General features: G+C 44.3%; 1 long non-coding RNA gene across 1 annotated transcript in view; it reads right to left on the bottom strand.

The window, feature by feature from the left end:
• Positions 1 to 21513, bottom strand: part of LOC144773223 (uncharacterized) — a 173276-nt gene extending 151763 nt beyond the window's left edge. Inside the window, exon 1 of the long non-coding RNA XR_013599931.1 lies at positions 21417 to 21513. This is a non-coding gene — a long non-coding RNA (uncharacterized LOC144773223). The remainder of the gene's footprint in view (positions 1 to 21416) is intronic.
• Between the last annotated feature and the right edge of the window lie 546 nt (positions 21514 to 22059).

The raw sequence follows: 22059 nt of genomic DNA, 5'->3' as shown, positions 1-22059 counted from the left end.
CAGATTGGCCTACAGCGCCTCATTGACAGTTTTATGAAGTTTATTGAAGGTAGGAAGCTCCTAGTAAATAAATCTAAAACCTTTGTAATGTCCTGTGGGACGAAAGCTAAGAAATCTCAATCTAGCTTTTTTATTGACAAGGTCAAGATGGTACAAGTAAAAACCTTTTGTTATTTAGGCATCACCTTTGCCAATAGTGGGTTATGGCACTCCGAGTTTGAAAACATCAGCTTAAAAACGAAGAGATCAACCAATAGTATCTTTAGATTTTCATCCAAACTTGGGGTGAGGAGTATCAAAGACAAGATGAATATCTATAATGTAAAATGTGTGCCTTCAGCATTGTATGGAGCGGGAGTCTGGGGACATTGTGTTGGTCCTAGCGTGCAGAGATAAGTTCCTCAGAAAACTGTTATGTGTACCACCTTCAGCATCCGTGGATTTGATTCATGAAGAAGTAGGAATTGATTTTATTTCGGATCTAGCTGCACTGCGCCCCTTGCTGCTCTGGCGCTCAATTTGGACCAAGTCTGAAACCCAATTTACCCAGATTATTCTTGATTGTCTTAGGCTGGATCACTCCTCACGTATTCCATGGCTTAAGTACATATACCACTGGTTTTATCTCCTGTTTCAGTTTGACATTTTTCTTGACCCTAGTTCTGTAGTTTCGATCCCAAAAAAAAGACATTAAACAAAGGTTTTTAAATCATAAGAAAGAAGGTCGTGCAAAGGTGTCAGGAAAGTTACAAACCGTGATGACCTACCGGGACATTAATCTATTCACCGGTCTCCAACCCTATCTCTCGGGTGTCACACGTAATTCCCACCGGTTTGTCCTAACACGATTACGATTGGGAATCGTTCATCATCTTGTTGCATTTCCTATGATGAACTCTAGATCGGATATAGCATGCCCTTGTGACAATGTTTCCCGCCAAAGCTGCTGCCATTTCTTATTGTTTTGCAAATTTTATCATTTCCTTAGGGTAACATATTTAAAACCCGTCTTTTTAAAACATAAGGTTCGCTCCACGAGGAACGCTTTATGGCTACTTAGTTCCCTAGAAGACATGAATATCTGCTTTTTCGTAGCGACATATATATTAAAATGTACAGCTGCCAGGAAAGCCATGGTCTATTGATAACTGAGATAGAGTTCTGTCTTTACCGTGGCCTCCTGTCTGTATACTTTAACAATGTACAGCTGCCAGGAAATCCATAGTTATGACATTCTGGATTCCTTCACCTTGGTTTCCTGTCTGTACATTAGTTTAGTTTAGTTAGCTTATTTATTAAATTTTATGCTATGTATCGTATGTCTAAAGCATTTACCATGTATTATAAATGAATTTAGCCTCTTTGACCTATAGCTTTGTACTGTTGAAATCTTATATTGGTTAGACCATGTTTTTTAAGATCTCCCCTCTTACCATGTATATAACGGCTTCCTCTTGATCTCTTTTTAACTGTCGTGTCCCTGATGCCTTCTTATCCATGCAAGTTCTTTAGACTGTTTCATATTGTTGTGTCCCTGATGTTGTTTTTAAGAATTTATGTCTTATATGTATGTGTTCTGCTTGTATGGTTTGTTTTACAAATCGAATAAAGCTTTTGAACTGAACTGATATAGCAAAGCAGATGGATACTTATATTTCCTCAGATGTAGATGTCATACCATCTTACAGTTAGCTAAAATATAACAATCACTTTCCTTTTAATAGTTCAAGCTGGTTAAAATATTTCCAATTCCTTTCAAATCTTGCAGTCGCACCCACTCTACCTGCATAGGCTTTCTCAAAATTATATGTTCTTCTCATTTTATTAACCCACTTAACATGGCAAGGACACGCCGTAGATTTCCAATTTTTCAGAATCAGGGACAGTGCCACGGCAGTGGAAACAAAAATAAACACCTCTTCTGATTCATTGAACCTGTTCCTGTCCTTACTGATGCCAAAAAGGGCCACTTCCACTTCTGGAAGAAGAATTTTCCCAGTTGCCATCTCCAAATCTGCGAAAATCTCCCTCCAGAAGGGTTCTAGCTTTGGACATGAGAAGAAAATATGATGCCAACCACCCTGTCCCCTGGTTTTGCATCTAAAACATGTATTCTCGTATTCAGGGAACATTCTTTGTAGGGCTTCCGGGGTATAATATGCTAACCAGCGACAAAGAAAAGACATTCTTTTATAATTAGCTGCTCGGAGTGCCCTGTTTCCTAAATAACAAATTGTCTCCCAATCTTTGTCTGATAATACACACTGCAATGTGAGACTTATTTTCTCCAGATGTTTACTTATTATATTAGATGTTCCAGAAGGGGGTAGCTTTTTATTCCAAAATCCTATACCCTTATGTTTCTCCCCATATAGCGCTGATAACAAAGCATTGGGTATTGTATCAAAACTTCCTACAACTTTTCTTATAAAATAACTCAATTGCAAATATTGAAAAAACATGAGCCGCCTCGGATGTGATCTATCTCTAACCATTTGCCAACTAATTATCGAATTTTGAAAGAAAAGATGCCTTATTTCACAGAATCCGGCCGATTCCCATTCTGTCAGATGACTTGAAGAAATCCTAAGACCCATTTTAACGCATTCTGAAAGTTTTAAATAAATAGATCCATCTGAGCCATGCTTTTCAAATAGAAGCCGTAATCTTGATGAATACCCCACGAGTGTCTTATATCGTGTTCTCTTTGGAAGCTTTGCATTTTTTAGGAAAATAAAAATTTGAGAACCTGATTCCTCAAACATTCTATTTAAAAAAAAGTTGTCCCTTGTCTGTCTAGCCTTTAATAATCCTGCCATTATATCGAAAAAAGCTGCCTCGTAATATGTATAAAAATGGGGAAGAGCAAGTCCGCCTTGGTTAACAGGAAGTTGTATTACCGCGAGTTTGACTCTATTGGCCTTTTTGTTCCAAATAAATCTTCTTATCATGGAATCTAGTTCATTAAAAAAGGCCAAATTAACTTTAATTGGGATATTACTAAACCCGGGGACAGATTATAGCATTTTCTTGTAACAAAGCTAATGATCGCAAAAGAAAAATATCTGCCCTTCAGCGCGCTGCACAAAATGAGTATACTTTGAAACTGAATCAAAAACCAAACAACTGGGAACAAGCTAAAGCATTGCTTAGGGACTTCTTCGTCTTGGAAGAGATAAATAGCTCAAAAGCCTTCCAACAAAAGCTATATGAAGATAGTCAACTCATGGGTAAGCTGCTGGCAAATTCGATCAGGAAAAAACAAGAGTCTTCCATCATTTTAAAAATCCAAGATCCATCAGGCGGAATAGATACTAGAAGTGAGGGAATCGCGAAAATATTCCTTGATCACTATGAGAGAATTTACTCTACTGATATTCAAGTAGAGGAAATATTAATCAGAGAATATTTTGACAACTTGAATATCCCCAAAATTTCCAAATCCAGATTTAATCAAATAGGCTGTGATATAAGTCATCTGGAAATTCAGAACAGTATAAAAGCCACAGCGGGAGCAAAGGCTTCAGGGATTGATGGATTCCCTATCGAATTCTACAAGGTTTTTTTGAAGGAGTTAAGAGGATCCCTTGAAACATTTATTTAATTATATTAGATTAGGTGGTAGGATTCCCTCTGAGTTTAAAGAGTCCACAATTATTAGTTTTGTTAAGAAAGGCAAGAACCCGGAGGACGTAAATTCCTACAGACCAATTAGTCTATTAAATTCTGATTACAAGGTTTTTATGAAAATTTGGGCTCAAAGATTCGTGTTGGCCGCCCAAGAGGTGATACATCAAGATCAAACGGGTTTCATAGCCGGACGCTATATGGCTGCCAACACAGAATATTTATTACAGGCACTAGATTATTTTAATATTAATTCAATTTCTGCATGCATTCTTATGATTGATGCAGAAAAAGCATTTGATTTAGTCAACTGGTCAACGTTATTTTTTTCCTTGAGTTATTTTGGATTCCCCGCCCCTATTATTAGTATGTTACAAAATATTTATGAGGGAGCATCAGCCCAGGTGATAATAAATGCCAAGCTAGCAGGAAAGATTAAAATAAATCGAGGCACTAGGCAAGGTTGCCCCCTATCCCCCCTGCTGTTCACCTTTTTTATCGAACCCCTGGTAATAAAAATAAGAAATAATGATGCAATATCTTCTCCAATGGTTGGAATGTCGAAGTTAAAACTATTTGCCGACGACATTATCCTTTACATGGCTCCTGATAAAGAAAATATATTACATCTTATGAAAGAGCTTAAGGAATATGAGAAGATAGGGGGCTACAAAATTAACGAAAAGAAAACAGAAGTTCTTATTTTAAATTCAAATTTAGACTTCCTTCCGCCAGATCTTCAGTCTCAAGCAGAAAAGAGGGACCCAATAAGATATCTAGGGATTTATGTGACCAGAGACTACCAAGAACTTTTTCAATTGAATTATATAAAAACAAGGAATAAAATCAAGAGCCTCTTAGAACAATGGGATATACTGCCCTTATCATTGATTGGCAGAGTGGCATTGATAAAGATGAATATATTACCTCTGCTTTTATTTTTGTTTAGTGAAGAGCCTCCCATCTTGACATAAAATTAAGTAAAAGGATCCAGATAACATTCTCTGTTTAACCCAATGTCAGGAAACAGCTTATTTTGCTCCTTTTCATTTCATGTATTTTTCTTGTCACCCAGCCATGTTACTCCCCATTTCCCACCTCTGACATTCATGCCTGCAAAAGGTGATGGAGGAATCAATATATGTCATTCTAAAACCATCTCATTGCAGCCAGAGTGCTTCGGCTCTGTACCCAGCGCAGTATAAACTACTCTTCTAAATTGAGACAAAAGTGGGAACCAAACAAAACTATAATGACATTTCAGAAAATTGAGATACAGTTGTTTGTAAAGTTATTGTTTACCTCTACTTTCACGTTTTGCTTTAAATGAAAAGAAAATGTTTTCGCAACTTTCCAAAACCCGACTTTATTTGCAGTTATAAAAATGCATTTATATTTTTGTAACCATAAAGAACGTTGTTTACTTCTCCCTAGCAAAATTTAATTTAATTTTTCTCAGCCAGAAAAGTAGGTGAAAATTCTGACTGCAGTGTTTAGAGGTTTTCTCTTTGTAGGAAAACAGGTACATTCATATTTTGTTTTCGCAATCAGAAGTAGGTCTTTAACGTGCTAGCGACTGGTAAGTTTGCATCCTAGGGAATTAAGAGAAAACTCATGAAAGCGATTTTGGGACCCATTCACTAAAGCATTTATGAGTACGGAAGTAGACCTACAGAGGTGTGCTCTTACATACCTTTGTAAAAGGACCGAATCGTCCAACTCCCTACTTGTTAAAATCACAAAGAGGGCACAGCCCTTTCCATTTGAACTAATTGTATGAAAATCATTCTTGAATAGTTTCATTTTATTTAGATATTTTGGAGCTAATTCACAAAGGCATTTAAGAGAACGTAAAAGAACCCTTCACGAGTACTACTTTACATACTCTACAATGTCTTTGTGAATAGGCCCAATAATTTGTATCCTTATTGAAGGAGTTTTGTAGAGGGAAGTCATGTCGCCTTTGTACCGATTACAGAGCGCTCTCCTGCCAGGAGAAGAATGAGCAGGCCGGGTTTCGGGTCAAAAGCCAAAGAGCTCTCATAATTCTGACGAGGCAGGTAACTACTGTAACTGACCCACACGGTTCTTCCTTTACAGGCTTTACTGTCTACCAGTGTCTAAACTGAGCCAGTATTTTGATGTTGCTCGGCACCGTCACTTAATTCTCATCACCGACACTTATAACAATCTACCACATGGTGGCGCTAGTTTTCCAATTTTGACTTGAGCACAACAGAGTGTTTAATAATGCAAGCAATGTACACTTATAAAAATGCCTGTCCCCCACTCCAGGCCACTCCTACGTCTTTAGGTGGTGGCCTGGAACAGTCCGAACAGTCACACTTGTAGGAGTGTGAAGGTTTGCAGTTGTGTTGGCAGTTGCATTAGCAGTGCTTGCAGGGGTAATGAGAGTGCGAGCTGCAGAGGCCTACTGGGTAGGGCCCTGACACTTACTAATGTTCATAATAAGCCCTGCAGTCTGAACCACGATATCATTAGAAATGGGTGCCAGTCCTGTTCGCTTGTCTAGTTCCCCACACGGTGTCATCCTAGGCAAATCTATCCCTATCCCAGCGCCTTCATTTCAGCATAAGCAAAACGCACGTGAGCTTGTACAAGCAGGCTAAGTGACCAATTAGCAGATTTGGAATTAGTTACCCCTTATTTTGCAGTTAAACAGTGAATTTCAGCTTTTTTTAATCATAGAAAGTTATTGGATTTTCAATAATTGCAAAACAGTGCCTTTGAAATTAAAGCTGGCAAGCGAAGTAAAAGAAACCTCCCTCATAAAGCAGTTAAATTGTGCTGCTTAATTTGCTGGGAAACAGACTAATCCACTTTTCCGCAATTAGGAACAGATATCAAACTTTTTTTATAGCTGTAATAAATGTTGCCTTTGAGATTTTTGGTTCACAGATGAACAAGGAAATGTCCTAAATACATTTATTAAAAGTGTCTACTAATTTCTTTGAGGAAGAAACCTCAGCTGTATTTTCAAGTAATAAAAACAATATTCAACATTGGGAAATCGGTAACAAACAAAAAAGTATTTTCTTTTCCCTTACATTCCTATCTAAAATAAATGAAAGCTTCTACAACAGCAATTCTTAACCCTTTGAGCTCTGTGGACCCAAACTAATTCACTGCTGGAAGTCGAGGACTCTGCCTAGGCAATATCAATCATAGTACATTGAAAACAATAAACGAAACTACAGAAACCAGTAAACATCAAAACAAATATAAAAATACTTTACTTAATTCACAAACAAAAAATATGCAAAAATCTAAATTCTAATTTTAAAAGAAAATTTGGGGAGAGGAGTTGGCCTAACGGCTAGGGCGGTCGACCTTGAATCTGGGGAACTGAGTTCGAGTCTCAGCAATGGCACTGAACATCCTGTGATTTTGGGCAAATCACATAAGCTCACCGTGCCTAACAAAAAAAATTAATGTGTTCTCATGTAATGCGACTGGTGCTATGTAAAGCGCTCTGATACCTGATTCGGGTCAAGTTTGCGCTATTTAAAACTCTACAAAAAAAAAAAGTTGGAGCTTTCAAAATGTAGTTTTATTTTTAACAGATGATGCAATATGCTAGAATATATAACACTACTGTGTCTTTTTGGCCCCTAATTCATGCTAGCTTTCTGTCCATGGATAACAGTGCTCCGATTGAGGCCAATAATCACCCAAACAGATTCTGTTTTCTGTACTTGTTCTGCTCGCTTGAATCATGATAAAGGTGGCAACTTAATTTTGGCCTCCAATTTCAAATTTCTTTACATTTACAGAGCGTTTTAACATCTTCAATCCTGCTTTTTTATATAATTTATTAAGCTCCTAATGTGATTTAACTTTGTAAACAGCCATGGACCCCCTGAGTAGCCATTGCGGACCCTCGCAATTCTACATAATTTACTTAGGAGAGTGTTCAACTACCCCATTGAGGAAAAATACCAATACTTTTTTATGCAAAAAAAATGTTTTTCACGAGAGAGTGATTTATTATTTCTGGAAACAAAAAGGCCAAAACATTGCAAATATAATTAATTGTGGAGACATCAGCTTTGCCGCGTTCATCTGATGAAAATTTAGGGATTGATGTGAAAAATATCTATGCACTTATAAAGCTTGTGGTGAACAAAATGGAAGGCTTAATTCATCTTTATCAATCCCAAGGAAGGAGATCATCCCTTTCATGAAATCACAATGTGGGCATGGTGAGTACAAATCCATTTGCGACTTACAATATGACATTCAAAGCAGTGCCTAATTTGAGCTGGTGGTTTCCAGGGCTTAGCACCGGCACTTAATTTGTTTCCTGTGCTTTATTGTCAACACCGAACTTAGGACAGTTGGCCACATGGTGGCACTGCTCATCTAATTTCGATATGAGCAGAACAACGGTTGTTTATGAATACAATATACATTTAAAATTACTAACACCTGTCTCCCCAGCCACCCCTTTAGGTTTGGGGACCTGGAATAATCTGAACTGTTGCACCTGCAGGCGTGAGAGATGGTTAGTAGCAGTGCTTAATTTGTAAAAAATAAATAAGTGCCTGGACCCTTGTCAGGAGGCCACTGCAGCTTGCACCACCAATTGCCCCTGCCAGCGCTGCCAATGACCGCACCAACACAACTACTAACCATTACACTCTTATAAGTATGACAATTCAAACTATTCCAGGCTCCAAAACTATATAAATGGCTTGGGTAGCAGGTATTAGCCATTTTAATGTATATTATTGAATTCATAAACAAATGTTGATCTGCTCATCTCTAAATTAGAAATACGCAAAAAACACAGTTGATGGACAGAATGTAGAACAATGTCATACATTCACCCCAGTACAAGGATCTGGGCCTAAATCCATCTTTTTTTGCACTCCACACCACCCTGAGTTAGACACTGGCTATATGCAAATCAGATCTGACCCTGTGCCTCATGGGAACAGTCCAGTCCGAACTACCAAGCCATGTCTTTCCCAGACCGGAATCAAGCATCCAAGGACCGGTTTCTGGCTATCAGCCTTCATCAGCCTGGATAGCTTGACTCCAGTGGTGTGGAGAGCCTGGGACTCATGTCTGAGCATACCCAGCCCACTCGGGGTGAAAATTGCAAAAAACACAGTTGATGGACAGAATGTAGAACAATGTCATACATTCACCCCAGTACAAGGATCTGGGCCTAAATCCATCTTTTTTTGCACTCCACACCACCCTGAGTTAGACACTGGCTATATGCAAATCAGATCTGACCCTGTGCCTCATGGGAACAGTCCAGTCCGAACTACCAAGCCATGTCTTTCCCAGACCGGAATCAAGCATCCAAGGACCGGTTTCTGGCTATCAGCCTTCATCAGCCTGGATAGCTTGACTCCAGTGGTGTGGAGAGCCTGGGACTCACGTCTGAGCATACCCAGCCCACTCGGGGTGAAAATTGCAAAAAACACAGTTGATGGACAGAATGTAGAACAATGTCATACATTCACCCCAGTACAATGATCTGGGCCTAAATCCATCTTTTTTTGCACTTCACACCACCCTGAGTTAGACACTGGCTATATGCAAATCAGATCTGACCCTGTGCCTCATGGGAACAGTCCAGTCCGAACTACCAAGCCATGTCTTTCCCAGACCGGAATCAAGCATCCAAGGACCGGTTTCTGGCTATCAGCCTTCATCAGCCTGGATAGCTTGACTCCAGTGGTGTGGAGAGCCTGGGACTCACGTCTGAGCATACCCAGCCCACTCGGGGTGAAAATTGCAAAAAACACAGTTGATGGACAGAATGTAGAACAATGTCATACATTCACCCCAGTACAAGGATCTGGGCCTAAATCCATCTTTTTTTGCACTTCACACCACCCTGAGTTAGACACTGGCTATATGCAAATCAGATCTGACCCTGTGCCTCATGGGAACAGTCCAGTCCGAACTACCAAGCCATGTCTTTCCCAGACCGGAATCAAGCATCCAAGGACCGGTTTCTGGCTATCAGCCTTCATCAGCCTGGATAGCTTGACTCCAGTGGTGTGGAGAGCCTGGGACTCACGTCTGAGCATACCCAGCCCACTCGGGGTGAAAATTGCAAAAAACACAGTTGATGGACAGAATGTAGAACAATGTCATACATTCACCCCAGTACAAGGATCTGGGCCTAAATCCATCTTTTTTTGCACTCCACACCACCCTGAGTTAGACACTGGCTATATGCAAATCAGATCTGACCCTGTGCCTCATGGGAACAGTCCAGTCCGAACTACCAAGCCATGTCTTTCCCAGACCGGAATCAAGCATCCAAGGACCGGTTTCTGGCTATCAGCCTTCATCAGCCTGGATAGCTTGACTCCAGTGGTGTGGAGAGCCTGGGACTCACGTCTGAGCATACCCAGCCCACTCGGGGTGAAAATTGCAAAAAACACAGTTGATGGACAGTCAAGGACAGTCAAGCTAGCCGGGCTGATGAGAGGTGTTACCTCGAAACCGGGCCGGTCCTCGGATGCTTGTTTCCGTTCTGGGAAGGACATGGCTTTTGTAGTTCGGACTGGACTGTTCCCATGGGGCACAGGGTCAGCGCTGATTTGCATATCGCCATTGTCTAACCCAGGGTGGTGTGGAGTGGAAAAACGATGGATTTGGGCCCAGATCTTTTGACGGGGGTGAATGTGTGACATTGATCCACATTCTGTCCATCACTGTTGTGTTTGCAATTACCGCTCTAAGTGTACTGGGGATGCTCAGACGTGAGTCCCAGGCACTCCACACCACTGGAGTCAAGCTAGCCGGGCTGATGAGAGGTGTTACCTCGAAACTGGGCCGGTCCTCGGATGCTTGTTTCCGTTCTGGGAAGGACATGGCTTTTGTAGTTCGGACTGGACTGTTCCCATGGGGCACAGGGTCAGCGCTGATTTGCATATCGCCATTGTCTAACCCAGGGTGGTGTGGAGTGGAAAAACGATGGATTTGGGCCCAGATCTTTTGACTGGGGTGAATGTGTGACATTGATCCACATTCTGTCCATCACTGTTGTGTTTGCAATTACTGCTCTAAGTGTACTGGGGATGCTCAGACGCGAGTCCCAGGCACTCCACACCACTGGAGTCAAGCTAGCCGGGCTGATGAGAGGTGTTACCTCGAAACCGGGCCGGTCCTCGGATGCTTGTTTCCGTTCTGGGAAGGACATGGCTTTTGTAGTTCGGACTGGACTGTTCCCATGGGGCACAGGGTCAGCGCTGATTTGCATATCGCCATTGTCTAACCCAGGGTGGTGTGGAGTGGAAAAACGATGGATTTGGGCCCAGATCTTTTGACTGGGGTGAATGTGTGACATTGATCCACATTCTGTCCATCACTGTTGTGTTTGCAATTACCGCTCCAAGTTTTAAATTAGAAATACAGCACCACCATATCACAAATTGTCATAAGTGCCGGTGTTGACAATTATGTGCTGGTGCCTAGCACCGTAAACCACCACCTCAAATTAAGCACTGCATTATAGCACTGTGCAAAAGCAGCAGCTTCTTTGTGCCCCAATCCATACACATCAGGATCCTAAATCTGTACAGCTATGAGTCCTGAAATGATTACTTTCGTGTCTCTACTGCCCACTAGGTAGTGTCCACCATTCTGGAGATATATTCTGGCGGCATGGCTTCTTCTGGAGTTCCCAGTGTTGCAGCTGGGGCCAACGTGGAACAAGTGGCTTTCCAAAGATGTGTTCATAGCATGATTTACTGCACACTATCCCCCATGCTTTCTCAAACCAATGTAATTTGTAGTAGAGCTGTAGAGGCAATGCTCACTTTGGCCCACATTATGCTATGTTGTTATTCTATTTTTATTTTGTTCCACTTTGCTTTTGAGCAAGGGGGTCTCCTTTGGACATCTCTTGAACATCTGCAACTTCCTAAATATGGGTGGGAATTAGTAAGGCTTCAAAAAGCCTTGAATTTGTCAAAGATGGGAAGATAAAAGGACTCATCCTCAGCTTGGAAAACTGAGAACTGGTGAGGTGCATATGATAGTTTGAAGTATACAAAAAAGTGATGGATGAATTGCTTGAATTAATATCAGCCACTGGTAATTACTTGGGCTGCATCTGAGTCAAGCATTATTTTGCACACCTTGCCATCTTAGTCTGGACCCAATCATATGGAAATCAGTATTGACTCTGCTCCAATAGAAACAGTCCAGCCCGAACTGGGCCGACAAGTCCTCCGTGAACCGGAACACAAGCAACCCAAGCCTGGTGTCCCCCTTATTAATGCTCATCAGTCAGGTATAGCTTGGTTCCAGTGGCACGGTGTGCACAGGATCCATGTCTGGATATACCCTTCCCATTTAGTGTGATACACTAAAGTATACAAAAAAGTGATGATTGAATGCTTGAATTAATTTCAGCCTCTGGTAATAACTCGGGCTGCATCCCAGTCCATCGTTATTTTGCACACCATGCCACCTCAGTTTAGATCCAGCCATATGCAAATCAGTCTTGACCCTGCTCCAACAGAAACAGTAAACCCGAACTTCCAGGCCAGGTCAACCCTGAATTGGAACACAGGCAATCCATGACCAGTTTCACCCTTATTAGGGCTCATCAGCCAGGTATGTGCACCTGACTCACGGCTGGGCATATCTGTCCCACTTAAGGTGTTGTACTGATGTATACAAAATGTAAAATGGAATGCTTGGATTAATCTCAGCCACTGCTAATCACTTGAACCGCATCACAGTCCATCATTATTTTGCGCATCATGCCACGTCAGCTTGGACCCAGCCATAAGCAAATCATAGGGGTTGAGGTACTGCTTTCAACCCTTTCCGCACTGCGTGAATTTTCGCGCAGTGCAGGCGTTTTATTGAGTGGGCGGAGTTCGGACAGCCCCCAGTCATCCTCCGCACACGCCCACTGTGACGTCAGACGGCCGGACAGGAGCTGTCCAACGCACGCAAGGGGTTAATGCTGTCATTATTGGCTCAAAATCCCAGCATGTAAAGTGCTGTTGGCTAAAATGCTGTAATTGACCTAAGTGTTATGCATGACATGGAGCCACTTGTCATAAATGTTTAACATTTTTAAAAGTATCTAGTCCATTTCGAAACCTGCTTGTTTCATACATAAAACCAAAATTAAACTGCTCACATATTTTGTGAGTTTTCACTCGTTCATTCATATCATGCATTTAAATAAGCATTGGTAAAGCAAATGCCCTGTCTTTTGTGTAGTGAAATGTTTATTATCGAGCTTCACAGCACAATAGAGGTGCAATACCGAGAGCAACAGTGCAACTTCTTCTAACAAAAAGAATATGTAAAGGGCAGTTGACAAAAGCAAGAGGGACATTCCATGATTCCCTTACGCATGCAGAACAGGTACAATACAGGTTGCTAACACACTAAAGAGGGACTGAGAGAAGTTAAAGTACTGTTGTACGCTCACCGTAAACATACTAGTAGTACAACACTCATGCAAGGAAAAGCCAAACTTATGGAATTACCATGCATTCAGATTCACACAGAATGATGAACCCTTGCTTACCTGGTGCTGTATGCTTCATGGATTCAATGGATTTCACATCTAGATACCAGATATCCTTATGTGAGAGGCATGTCAATCTTTTATAATTAGTGTGAGTTTCTGAACCAGTTATTATCATGTGATTCCCTTGCCTGACAGATGTGTATGTGTCGTATGTTGCTCCTAGAGGCATATCAATATGTTATTATTATTATAAGTCTCTGAACCAGAGGTCCATATTTTGTATTGTGAAGTAATGATTGGAATATACAGCAATGGCATTAGGTCACCTTTGTACCGTTATCACAGATTGATAGGATTGATGTAATTCCCCCTCTTAGCATGGAAATATGTGACATGGCACACCAAGCTAGTGGTTATAACATGCAAATAAATGTGGCATTAACATGCAGTAACAATGTTTCTGTATGTAATTCCTAATTTTTTGCTTGGAAGTTCTAAATCCAGAAGTATGACTGTGATGCTACAATAGTACTGTAACACTATATTAGTCATTACTTTACTGAAAGACTTCTATATTTGCAGAAATCAATTGTCTTTGGTTTTTTTCTTCTGAGTTTTATATAGCACGAACTTGACTTGAAGGTATCAGGTATCAGAGCGCTTTACATTAGCACCAGTTGCGTTACACAAGGTCACATTCATTATTTTTTTGTTAGGCACAGGGAGATTAAGCGATTTGCCCAGAATCACAGGATGTTGAGCGTCATTGCCGAGACTCGAACCCGGTTTCCCAGATTAGAGGTTGACCGTCCTAGCCATTAGACCACATCCTCTCCTCTTGTTTGTTCTCCAGTTGGTTACTTAATGTTTCTCAGCGTGGATTTGGGTAGCTTTCTTGGCAGCTGGGTGGTCGGTCAGTAGGCCCAAAGAAAGTTGTGCAAATGCAGACATCTGTTCCTCTGGGCGCTTGCCCGCAGTAGCTGCTGAGCCAGTCAGATCCTAATGGCCTCATTCCTAATCCTTAAAACACATTAGCAAACATAGCTTTCACATCTTATCAGACATATGAACACTTGCTGCGGAATGCATTCCACAGAGCACGCAATAGTTTTTCTAGTAAAATATTATAGGGTGACCAGGTGTCCCAGATTTGCCGAGACAGTCCCATTTTTTTCATCAGCTGTCCTAGTACATTTCACTAAATTCAGCCTCTGTCTTGATTTTTAGAGAGTGTCGACTGAACACAGAGGGAATAACTTTTAAGTGTTCCAATGCAAGATTAGTTACAAGCCTTTCCAGGAGTTAGTTTAATTAACACAGATGAAACTCTAAAGGAGAAGTTGAAATGAATGTATTCCCATTAGAATTCCATTGTCTTTGTTTTCTACTTTGGGGAGTTCTATATTTAAGTCTTTCTGTGCCTCTCGGTCAATCTGAAATTGTAGTCCTACTTCTATGTTTGTGAAATGTCCCGGTATCTGGGTTTCCAAACCTGGTTCCTCTAATCTTAGTATAGCATACTCAGTTCTCTGAACATTATAAAATGGGGGACTGATCCTGAAACATCTCTCGCAGAACCAGCAATGATGGAGGGCAGGGGGTTGAAAGGCTAGGCCTGTGATAGGGGCACCAGTCAGTGCTTAACTTGTGAAAAGAAAAAAAAAAGTAGTGCCGGGCACTCGTCAAGAGGCTACCCCAGCTTGCACCACCCATTGCCACAGCCAGCGCTGCCACTGACAGTGCAGACACAACTACTAGCTCTCACACTACTTCAATATGACAATGCATACTGTTTGAGGCCCCCCAAAGCTACAAGAATGGCTTGGGAGGAAGATATTTGTTGTTTTAATGTCTAATTGGTTACTAAACAAGTGTTATTGTGCTCATCTTTATATTACACAAACATCACCACCATGTGGCAGCTGTCCTAAGATCCGGTGTTGACAATTAAGTGCTGGTGCCGAGCAGCGGAAACCACCAGCTCAAATTAAGCACTGCGTTTCAAAGAGCAATGTAGAGCCTGGTACAAGTTCCCACTCGTGGCTATCACCAATTTACATCCACGGTGTCCTGCCATTTTCTCCACTGGAATCTTATCATCCTCTCCTCACCTCTTGTAACCCTACCCTCCCAAGAGCCCTTCTGCCTTTTCTGTTGGCCCTTTTTTCTGAGATCCTATTTTCATCCATCTTGAACCTATTGTCTTTTTTCGCCCCTAGATTCATATCACCCCTTCCAGTTTGCCCCCATTCCGCATAGTGCTTATTTTGGGCCGGTGTTTGTCTGGACAGCCACTTGTTACCACCAGCACGTTCTTACGACAGTCGACCATATGGTGGCGCTGCCTGCCTATTTTTGAGCGCTGCACATCAGTTTAAGAATTAACACAGTTTTTAAAATAACAATTCTATGTGTCAGGCCATTCTTACAGCTTTTGGGGGCCTATAACTGACCATGCTTTGATATTTAAGGTAGTGTCATGCTTAGTTCGTAGGGTGCACTTATACTGGCATATGGCAGCGGCGGCAGGTCCAGTTGGTAGTGTAAGGGACAGTGGCTCCTGGAGCAACACCTTGGGCCCTGGCACTTATTTATTTACCAATTAAGCACGTGTGCATGCCCAGCTCCTTGCTCCAGGCACCCCCAGGCTGCTCGCCCGGGTTGGTGATGATAGTCCTGGTGGTTTACCGGTGTACTATGGCAGTGCCAGTCCCCGCCTGTGGCTGGCAGGGCTCAGTGTGCCCCAGGAGAGCCGTGTCCCATCAGAGAGGGGGGCAGAGATCAGGAGCCGGGAGCTGGCAGAGGGCTCGGCCTGCAGGCGGCAGCAGCAGCCGGGGTGAGCGGCAGGTCACCGGTGCTCGCCTCGGGTTGCGGCTTTCCTGCTCCAGCGCCCTGCCAGCAGCCGGGCTCGCCTTCCCGTCTCCCGCACCCGTGAGCTCTGCAGTGAGAAGGGGGCACCCGGGGCTGCCCCGACCCCTGACTGTCCCGGCGCCCCCCGCAGCCCCCTGTGCCCTAAGACTGGAAGAGGGGCTCTGCGCGGGATGCAGCCTCCTCCGCCCGGGCTCTGGGAATACCCTGCCTCCTCCTCCGGTGCCGAGGGCATGCCCGGCCCCCAGGAGGGGTGACACCGCTGAAAGAGGGGAGGGGCCCGGGGCCGCAGCTGTCATTTACCCGCTGCTGGGACTGGACGCGGCGTGGCTCATTTTACGTGTGGGAAAAGCTACCACAAAGGATGACTCCTGCCTGAGGACAACTGCCAGGGGATGGACTGCCTGCCTGCCTGCTCTGCCTGCTTGCCTGCCTGCTCTGCCTGCCTGACTGCTCTGCCTGCCCAGGATCTGCGAGGCTGCGCCTCTCTCTCACGATTCGTCCTGCGGAGGTGCCCTTTGCTGTTTCTGGGACTGTGATCGCGCTGCCTGCATGATGGTGCACCAGGCTGGTGCTACTAGTACCACGCCTGTTTTGTGACTGTCGCTGCTCTGCCTGTCGGAGGTGCCTGGCAGCTCTGTGGCCAGTGAACTGCCTGCTGGAGTTAGCAGCAGCTGTGACAGTCCATACGCTGCTGGGTGACAGACTGCTATTGTGGCTGTCACCACCTAAACTGCTGGGGGCTCCGAGCTGTTGTGCCTGTCGCCTGCAGAAGGTGCTAGGTGGCTGCCGTGATTGGCAGTGACAATAGAAGAGCTGCTGGGGGTACCCGGGCTCTCGCTGCCCCGCCTCCTGACGGTATCGGGCTGTACTGTGCCTGTCACGGAATCACCTGTCACTGCCCTGCCTGCTGAAGGCGCCGGGCTGCACCAGTGAGCACCACAGCACCAGCCCCGCAGCCTGCCACAGCCCTGCCTGCCGGAGGGGCCGTCGGCCGCCGTGGCCCCCGCTGCTGACAGCCCCCCAGGAGCTGCCCACATGGAGCATGACTCCTGCTAGGAGGGGCAGCGACACTCCTGAGATGGGCATTTCTCTGCCATGACACATGTCCTGCCACACGCCTCTGCTGGGACCCCCACACCGGGGGCGCACCGCCCTGGGCTCGCGTTGTTTCCACAGAGCCCCCCCCCAGCAGGTCCCGGCACCAGATCATGTTTATTGAACTGAAGAATTTGTACAATTCGTCAACACCGGGCAACGCGCAGACAGAAACACATGAGCCTTCTCACTGGTTCAAGACGGCAGAAGCGCAGTGAGGGCACCGGGGGAAGGATCCGTACCTGGAAGTATCGGTGACATCTACCTGACCAGCTGAAGGAGCCAGGATTTGTTACGCGCCACAGCGGGAGTTCGGTGCTGTTTGCACGGATGGGGCCACATTTTTAACACAACTAAGACTTTCTGTCAGAGGAGAGTCGCGGGCACAGTTGTTTGCTTTGCTTTTTCTCTGGGTGAGTCTCTGCTCCGAGTTGCCTCCCGCCGCGCCGGCGGTGCCTGGCATGGCACTGGCAGTGCCCACCTGTCCCCCTGCCTGGTCTGGGCTGCTGGTCTAAATGCTCCTCGGGGCCTCTTGGCTGTGCACTTCCAAGGGACCGCAGAGGGCCGCCCGGGAGGAGGAGGAGAGGAGACGGGAGCGCCGAGGCGGTGGAGGCGCCAGGAGAGGCGGCGGCGGCGGAGAGATGGACGAGTCGTCGCTGCTGGACCTGCTGGAGTGCTCCGTGTGCCTGGAGCGGCTCGACACCTCGGCCCGGGTGCTGCCCTGCCAGCACACCTTCTGCCGCCGCTGCCTGCAGAACATCGTCACCTCCCGCCGGGAGCTGCGCTGCCCGGAGTGCCGGGTCCTGGTGGCCTGCGGGGTGGACGACCTGCCGGCCAACATCCTGCTGGTGCGGCTCCTGGACGGCATCCGGCAACGGCCCAGGGCGGGGGGCGGCGGGAGCCCCTCGGAGAGCCCGAGCCGGAGCCCGGGGGGAGGGGGCTCGCCGGCCCTGCACCCCAGGGCCGCCAGCACCGCCGCCAGCCTGAGGGACCTGGCCGCCGCCACCCGCAACGCCATGCTCGCCAAGGTAGGTGCTGCCACCCTCACCCCCATGCCACTTACTCATCGTTTGATTCTTCCGTGGAGTGAAACTTTGTCAGGTACAGGTGCTTCTGTCCTTTAAGCTTTCACGTTTGGAGAAAAAAAAGTGGCATGTTATAAAGTTGTGTTAGGTAACGCTTCTATTTCCTTAGGGACAACACACATCTTGAGTCTGTTGGCGTCTTAATTCCCATATTTGTGGTGATGTGCTCAAAGCTGAACGGTGCGCTAGATGGCACGCCCGCGGACACCTTGGGTGATCTGCAGCGGATCCCTTGTTCCCGGTTCTGCCTACAAATACAGCTAAATTAGTCACGATTTTAGGAATATGAAATGATCTCTGCTCGCAGGAATGCAAGAGAGATGGTCAAAAACTAGGAAGTTGACGTTTTGCTAAGAGTTTGCGCCACATGGTGGTTTGGTAAACACGTTGCAGTTGTGATATGCTGTAAATATTCTTGGATACGTGTGATGGCCCTTTCATATAAATCCGATGGGGTGACAGAGATGTGTGTGTGCAATACATGGTTTTATTATAAATTGAGTGGAGGCGCTGCTTTCCTCTTGTAGCAGGGCTTTAAGTGGGATGAAAAAACTGGGGTGTCTCTCAAAGGGGCGTACCGATGTAATTAAGGGCGTGGCTTAAACACGTGCATGCTTAAAATTCGTGCTTAGCATAGTGTGCGCCCAGACTGGCATTTTGTTGCTTCTGTCATTGCATCCATATATATAATACAAGTAACATTATACCTACAACAAGTCGGGGCTGTTGGCTTTGTCAATGGTTGTTAGTTGCATAAGATAAGTAAGCATTAACCACAGCTTCCTTGTATATAATATTGAAAATGCTTCAGTTCTGAAATTATGACGCTCTGAAAGAAGTATAACGAGTCTCGTTGACGTTAAGTAAAAGGCAGTGAAGGGTGGCCGGCTGCAGAGTTAAGATGTGTTCTCTCACCGTGAGGGTGAGGGCAAAAATGGAGAGTCCGATAGAAACACGAATCAGCACCTGCTGTTTAGAACTGCCAATGCTGAGCACCGGCAGGATCCGGTCCACTTAAAGCCTGCCTAGTAGAATAATAGTTTAAGCGCTGTATTGCTATAGACGAGAAGTACGACACTGTACTATGTTTGTGACCTCCTTTATTGTCTCAACAAGGCTTATACAAGGATATTGCCATCTAGTCTGGCTTTTGGGGTCACATTGACACCTGTTTCAGAAGATGGAGAGGTGGAGTCAGGGGCCAAAGTTCTAGCCTTGTGCTAGGATTGCTAGTAGGCAGTAGCAAAATGCAAAATGATGTCCCCATCATACTCGGCCTTGGGCTGAATTGGGTCCCATACAGGATGGAGCCCCCTTTCACTCAGGGGATGCAGGGTCCTTTGTTAGGCCCTGCCAGAAGGTATTGTGCTGTCTAGTTGGTCTCGGTTTCTCGGAGCCGGATCTCAGCCTTGGTTCCGGGCTGGAGCGCTCGCGCCGAGGGTTGAGAACAAGCTTCATCATTGGTCCTTCACTCAGTGAGCAACATACAACCTCCAGCTGTTCTCTCTGCACATTTGACACGTGCCCAGGCAAGAGAGTGATGAGAACGAACAGTGCATGTGTCATCACTGTAAAATGATGCAATCTATCTTGTTATTCTATGTTATTGAGATTCATAAAGCAGTGAATCCTTGCTGGGGCAACCAGCTTATCTTCCAGACTCTGTGTAGATGGTCGAGTGTTAGGAGAGAAGGTGAGTCTTGCATTGATTCCTGAAAGCTGGCCAACTGGTCTGTGAAAAAGGGTGAAACATGTATCGCCTGCTTATTGCAAGCATTTACAAATTTGTGCTCCGCCAACCTGAATTCATAACCATGTACTTATATGTTATCGCAAGATATTGTCTGAAATACAAGGACTCCTCTATTCCATATTTTGGTATAAACTAGAGAATAGACCACCAGAAGGTGCACCCAAAGAAAACTCCACAATCCTTTGTGCAGATGATTTTTTTCCTTTATTCCCAAATTCTTGGTTTCTTTTTCATAAAAACACCCAAGGATTACAGCCAACGCATTTTGCTGGTTACTGACTGAGAGGTTATCGACCAGAGCTGCGATTATACACAGATTCATGTGTCTTGGTTGGGGAATATTCTGACCCCAGCCTACATAAATGATCATTGTACAGCAATACACTGAAATGTCAATCAATTAAAAGGAATCTTTTTTGAAGACATATACAAAGGAACATAAATGATAGTAAGCCCTGATGAAGTTCAGCATGGTCTGAACGAAACGCGTTGGCTGTAATCTTTGACTGTTTTTATGAAAAAGAAGCAAAGAATTGTGGACTTTTATTTGGGTTCACCTTCTAGTGGTTTAATCTTATTTTTTTTGTTTAACAGAGTGTCAAGCGAGGGCTGGCACTTTGGTTGTAGTGCACCATATTTTGAAATTGAAGGGAACTGTGTGGAGGTGCGAGCCCAGGGATACGCTGTTGCGAATGTTGAGTATACAATTTTGGAATAAACTGATGATTCCACAAGTTTTTAATTAAGGATTATTTGGCTTTGCTGATGCACTGTGTGTTGTATGGCTGATCACTGATATCTTTGTGTGCTGCCTCAGTCTACGTGTGAATTGGGTTGTGATAACAGAGGCAGGGGGTGACCTTTACACGTTTCTCGCTTGGTTTTGGTCGTTCCAATTTTCCCAATCCCTGCTGGTGACTGTTTGTTGGCTTTGTGGAAGCAGGCTACCAGTCTTGTAACAAATGTATGTGCCTTTTGTATTTTGCTATATTGCTATAATCCACTTCCTGAAAAATGTGCAAATTGCGTGTGCACATGAGGACATCGTGATGGCCATGCTGAGCTCATTGTCCATGATGCATGCTTTGTTTGCTACTGCTTCCTGTACCCGGTCAATCCTGAAATCCTTGACAAACTAATTTAGTGTTACCACAAAAATCATTGATAACTATGTGCAGATTCTGTCAATCGTGTTTTTCATCAGGATAACATCATTCCAAATCTCGTGACTGGGACCTGGGAGAGCAACAAGGAACCGTGTTTTTTTTGTTGATTTTCATTCGACATTCCTCACCTGTTCCTCTTAGATCCTAGGACATCACAATACAGAGCCTCTGCTTCAAGCTCCTTTGACTTCTATTTCATTTCGTTGACTCCGGCTCTGCCCATAGCATCAACTAAAGCAGGGTTTTATGTCCAGCAGGGCAGAATATTATCAGGATAATCACTTGCTGTGTAACTAATTTCTAGTTATATTAATTTTAAGGATGTTTACCTTGTGTTGATAGCCTGGAATTCTCCTGGACCTTAGTTTGACATCCTCTGAAATACAGGCATTTCATCAGTTCCATCGTCTAGTTTGTATGAATCCCTGAAATTGGAGGAGTTGGCATAAGCATCCACGTTGAGCATTGCGTAGCCCTATACAAATACATTTGCATTAGATGTCATAATCTGTGGGGGACATGAAAGCTGAAGCAGGTTCTAACTCATCAATAACAAGCAAATGTACATTTCTTGATAAAGCTGGTTGGTTTATCATAGCTCAGAGTGCAAAATGTCGGAATATTGTCTAAAATCTACAAAATAGAATATGAAAAGTATTGGTAAAGAAATTAATAATGAAACTCTCAAAATAGTTGGAGCCAACAGAGTTGAATTCTTATGGAATAGAATGCACGTTACTCAAAGTGCTTCTAACTACTCCCCCAATTTCCTACTACCACAGTTTCTGACTAGTAGAGATGTTCCAAACACATAAGCCAATTAAAGGCTATTTCCTCTTGCCTCCATCCTTCTTGTTTTGGCCTTCTCGTCCCCACTTTTCGTGCTCCTTTCCCAATCCTGCTCACTAACTTCCTGTTGCTCCTTCCGTCTTGCAAGCTCCCATCTCTACCTTTCCTCACCTCCCCTTATTC

This window comes from Lissotriton helveticus, chromosome 8 (assembly GCF_964261635.1).
Source record: "Lissotriton helveticus chromosome 8, aLisHel1.1, whole genome shotgun sequence".
NCBI lineage: Eukaryota > Metazoa > Chordata > Amphibia > Caudata > Salamandridae > Lissotriton > Lissotriton helveticus.
Note: the sequence above shows the minus strand (reverse complement) of the source record. Positions and strands in the feature narration are given on the sequence as shown.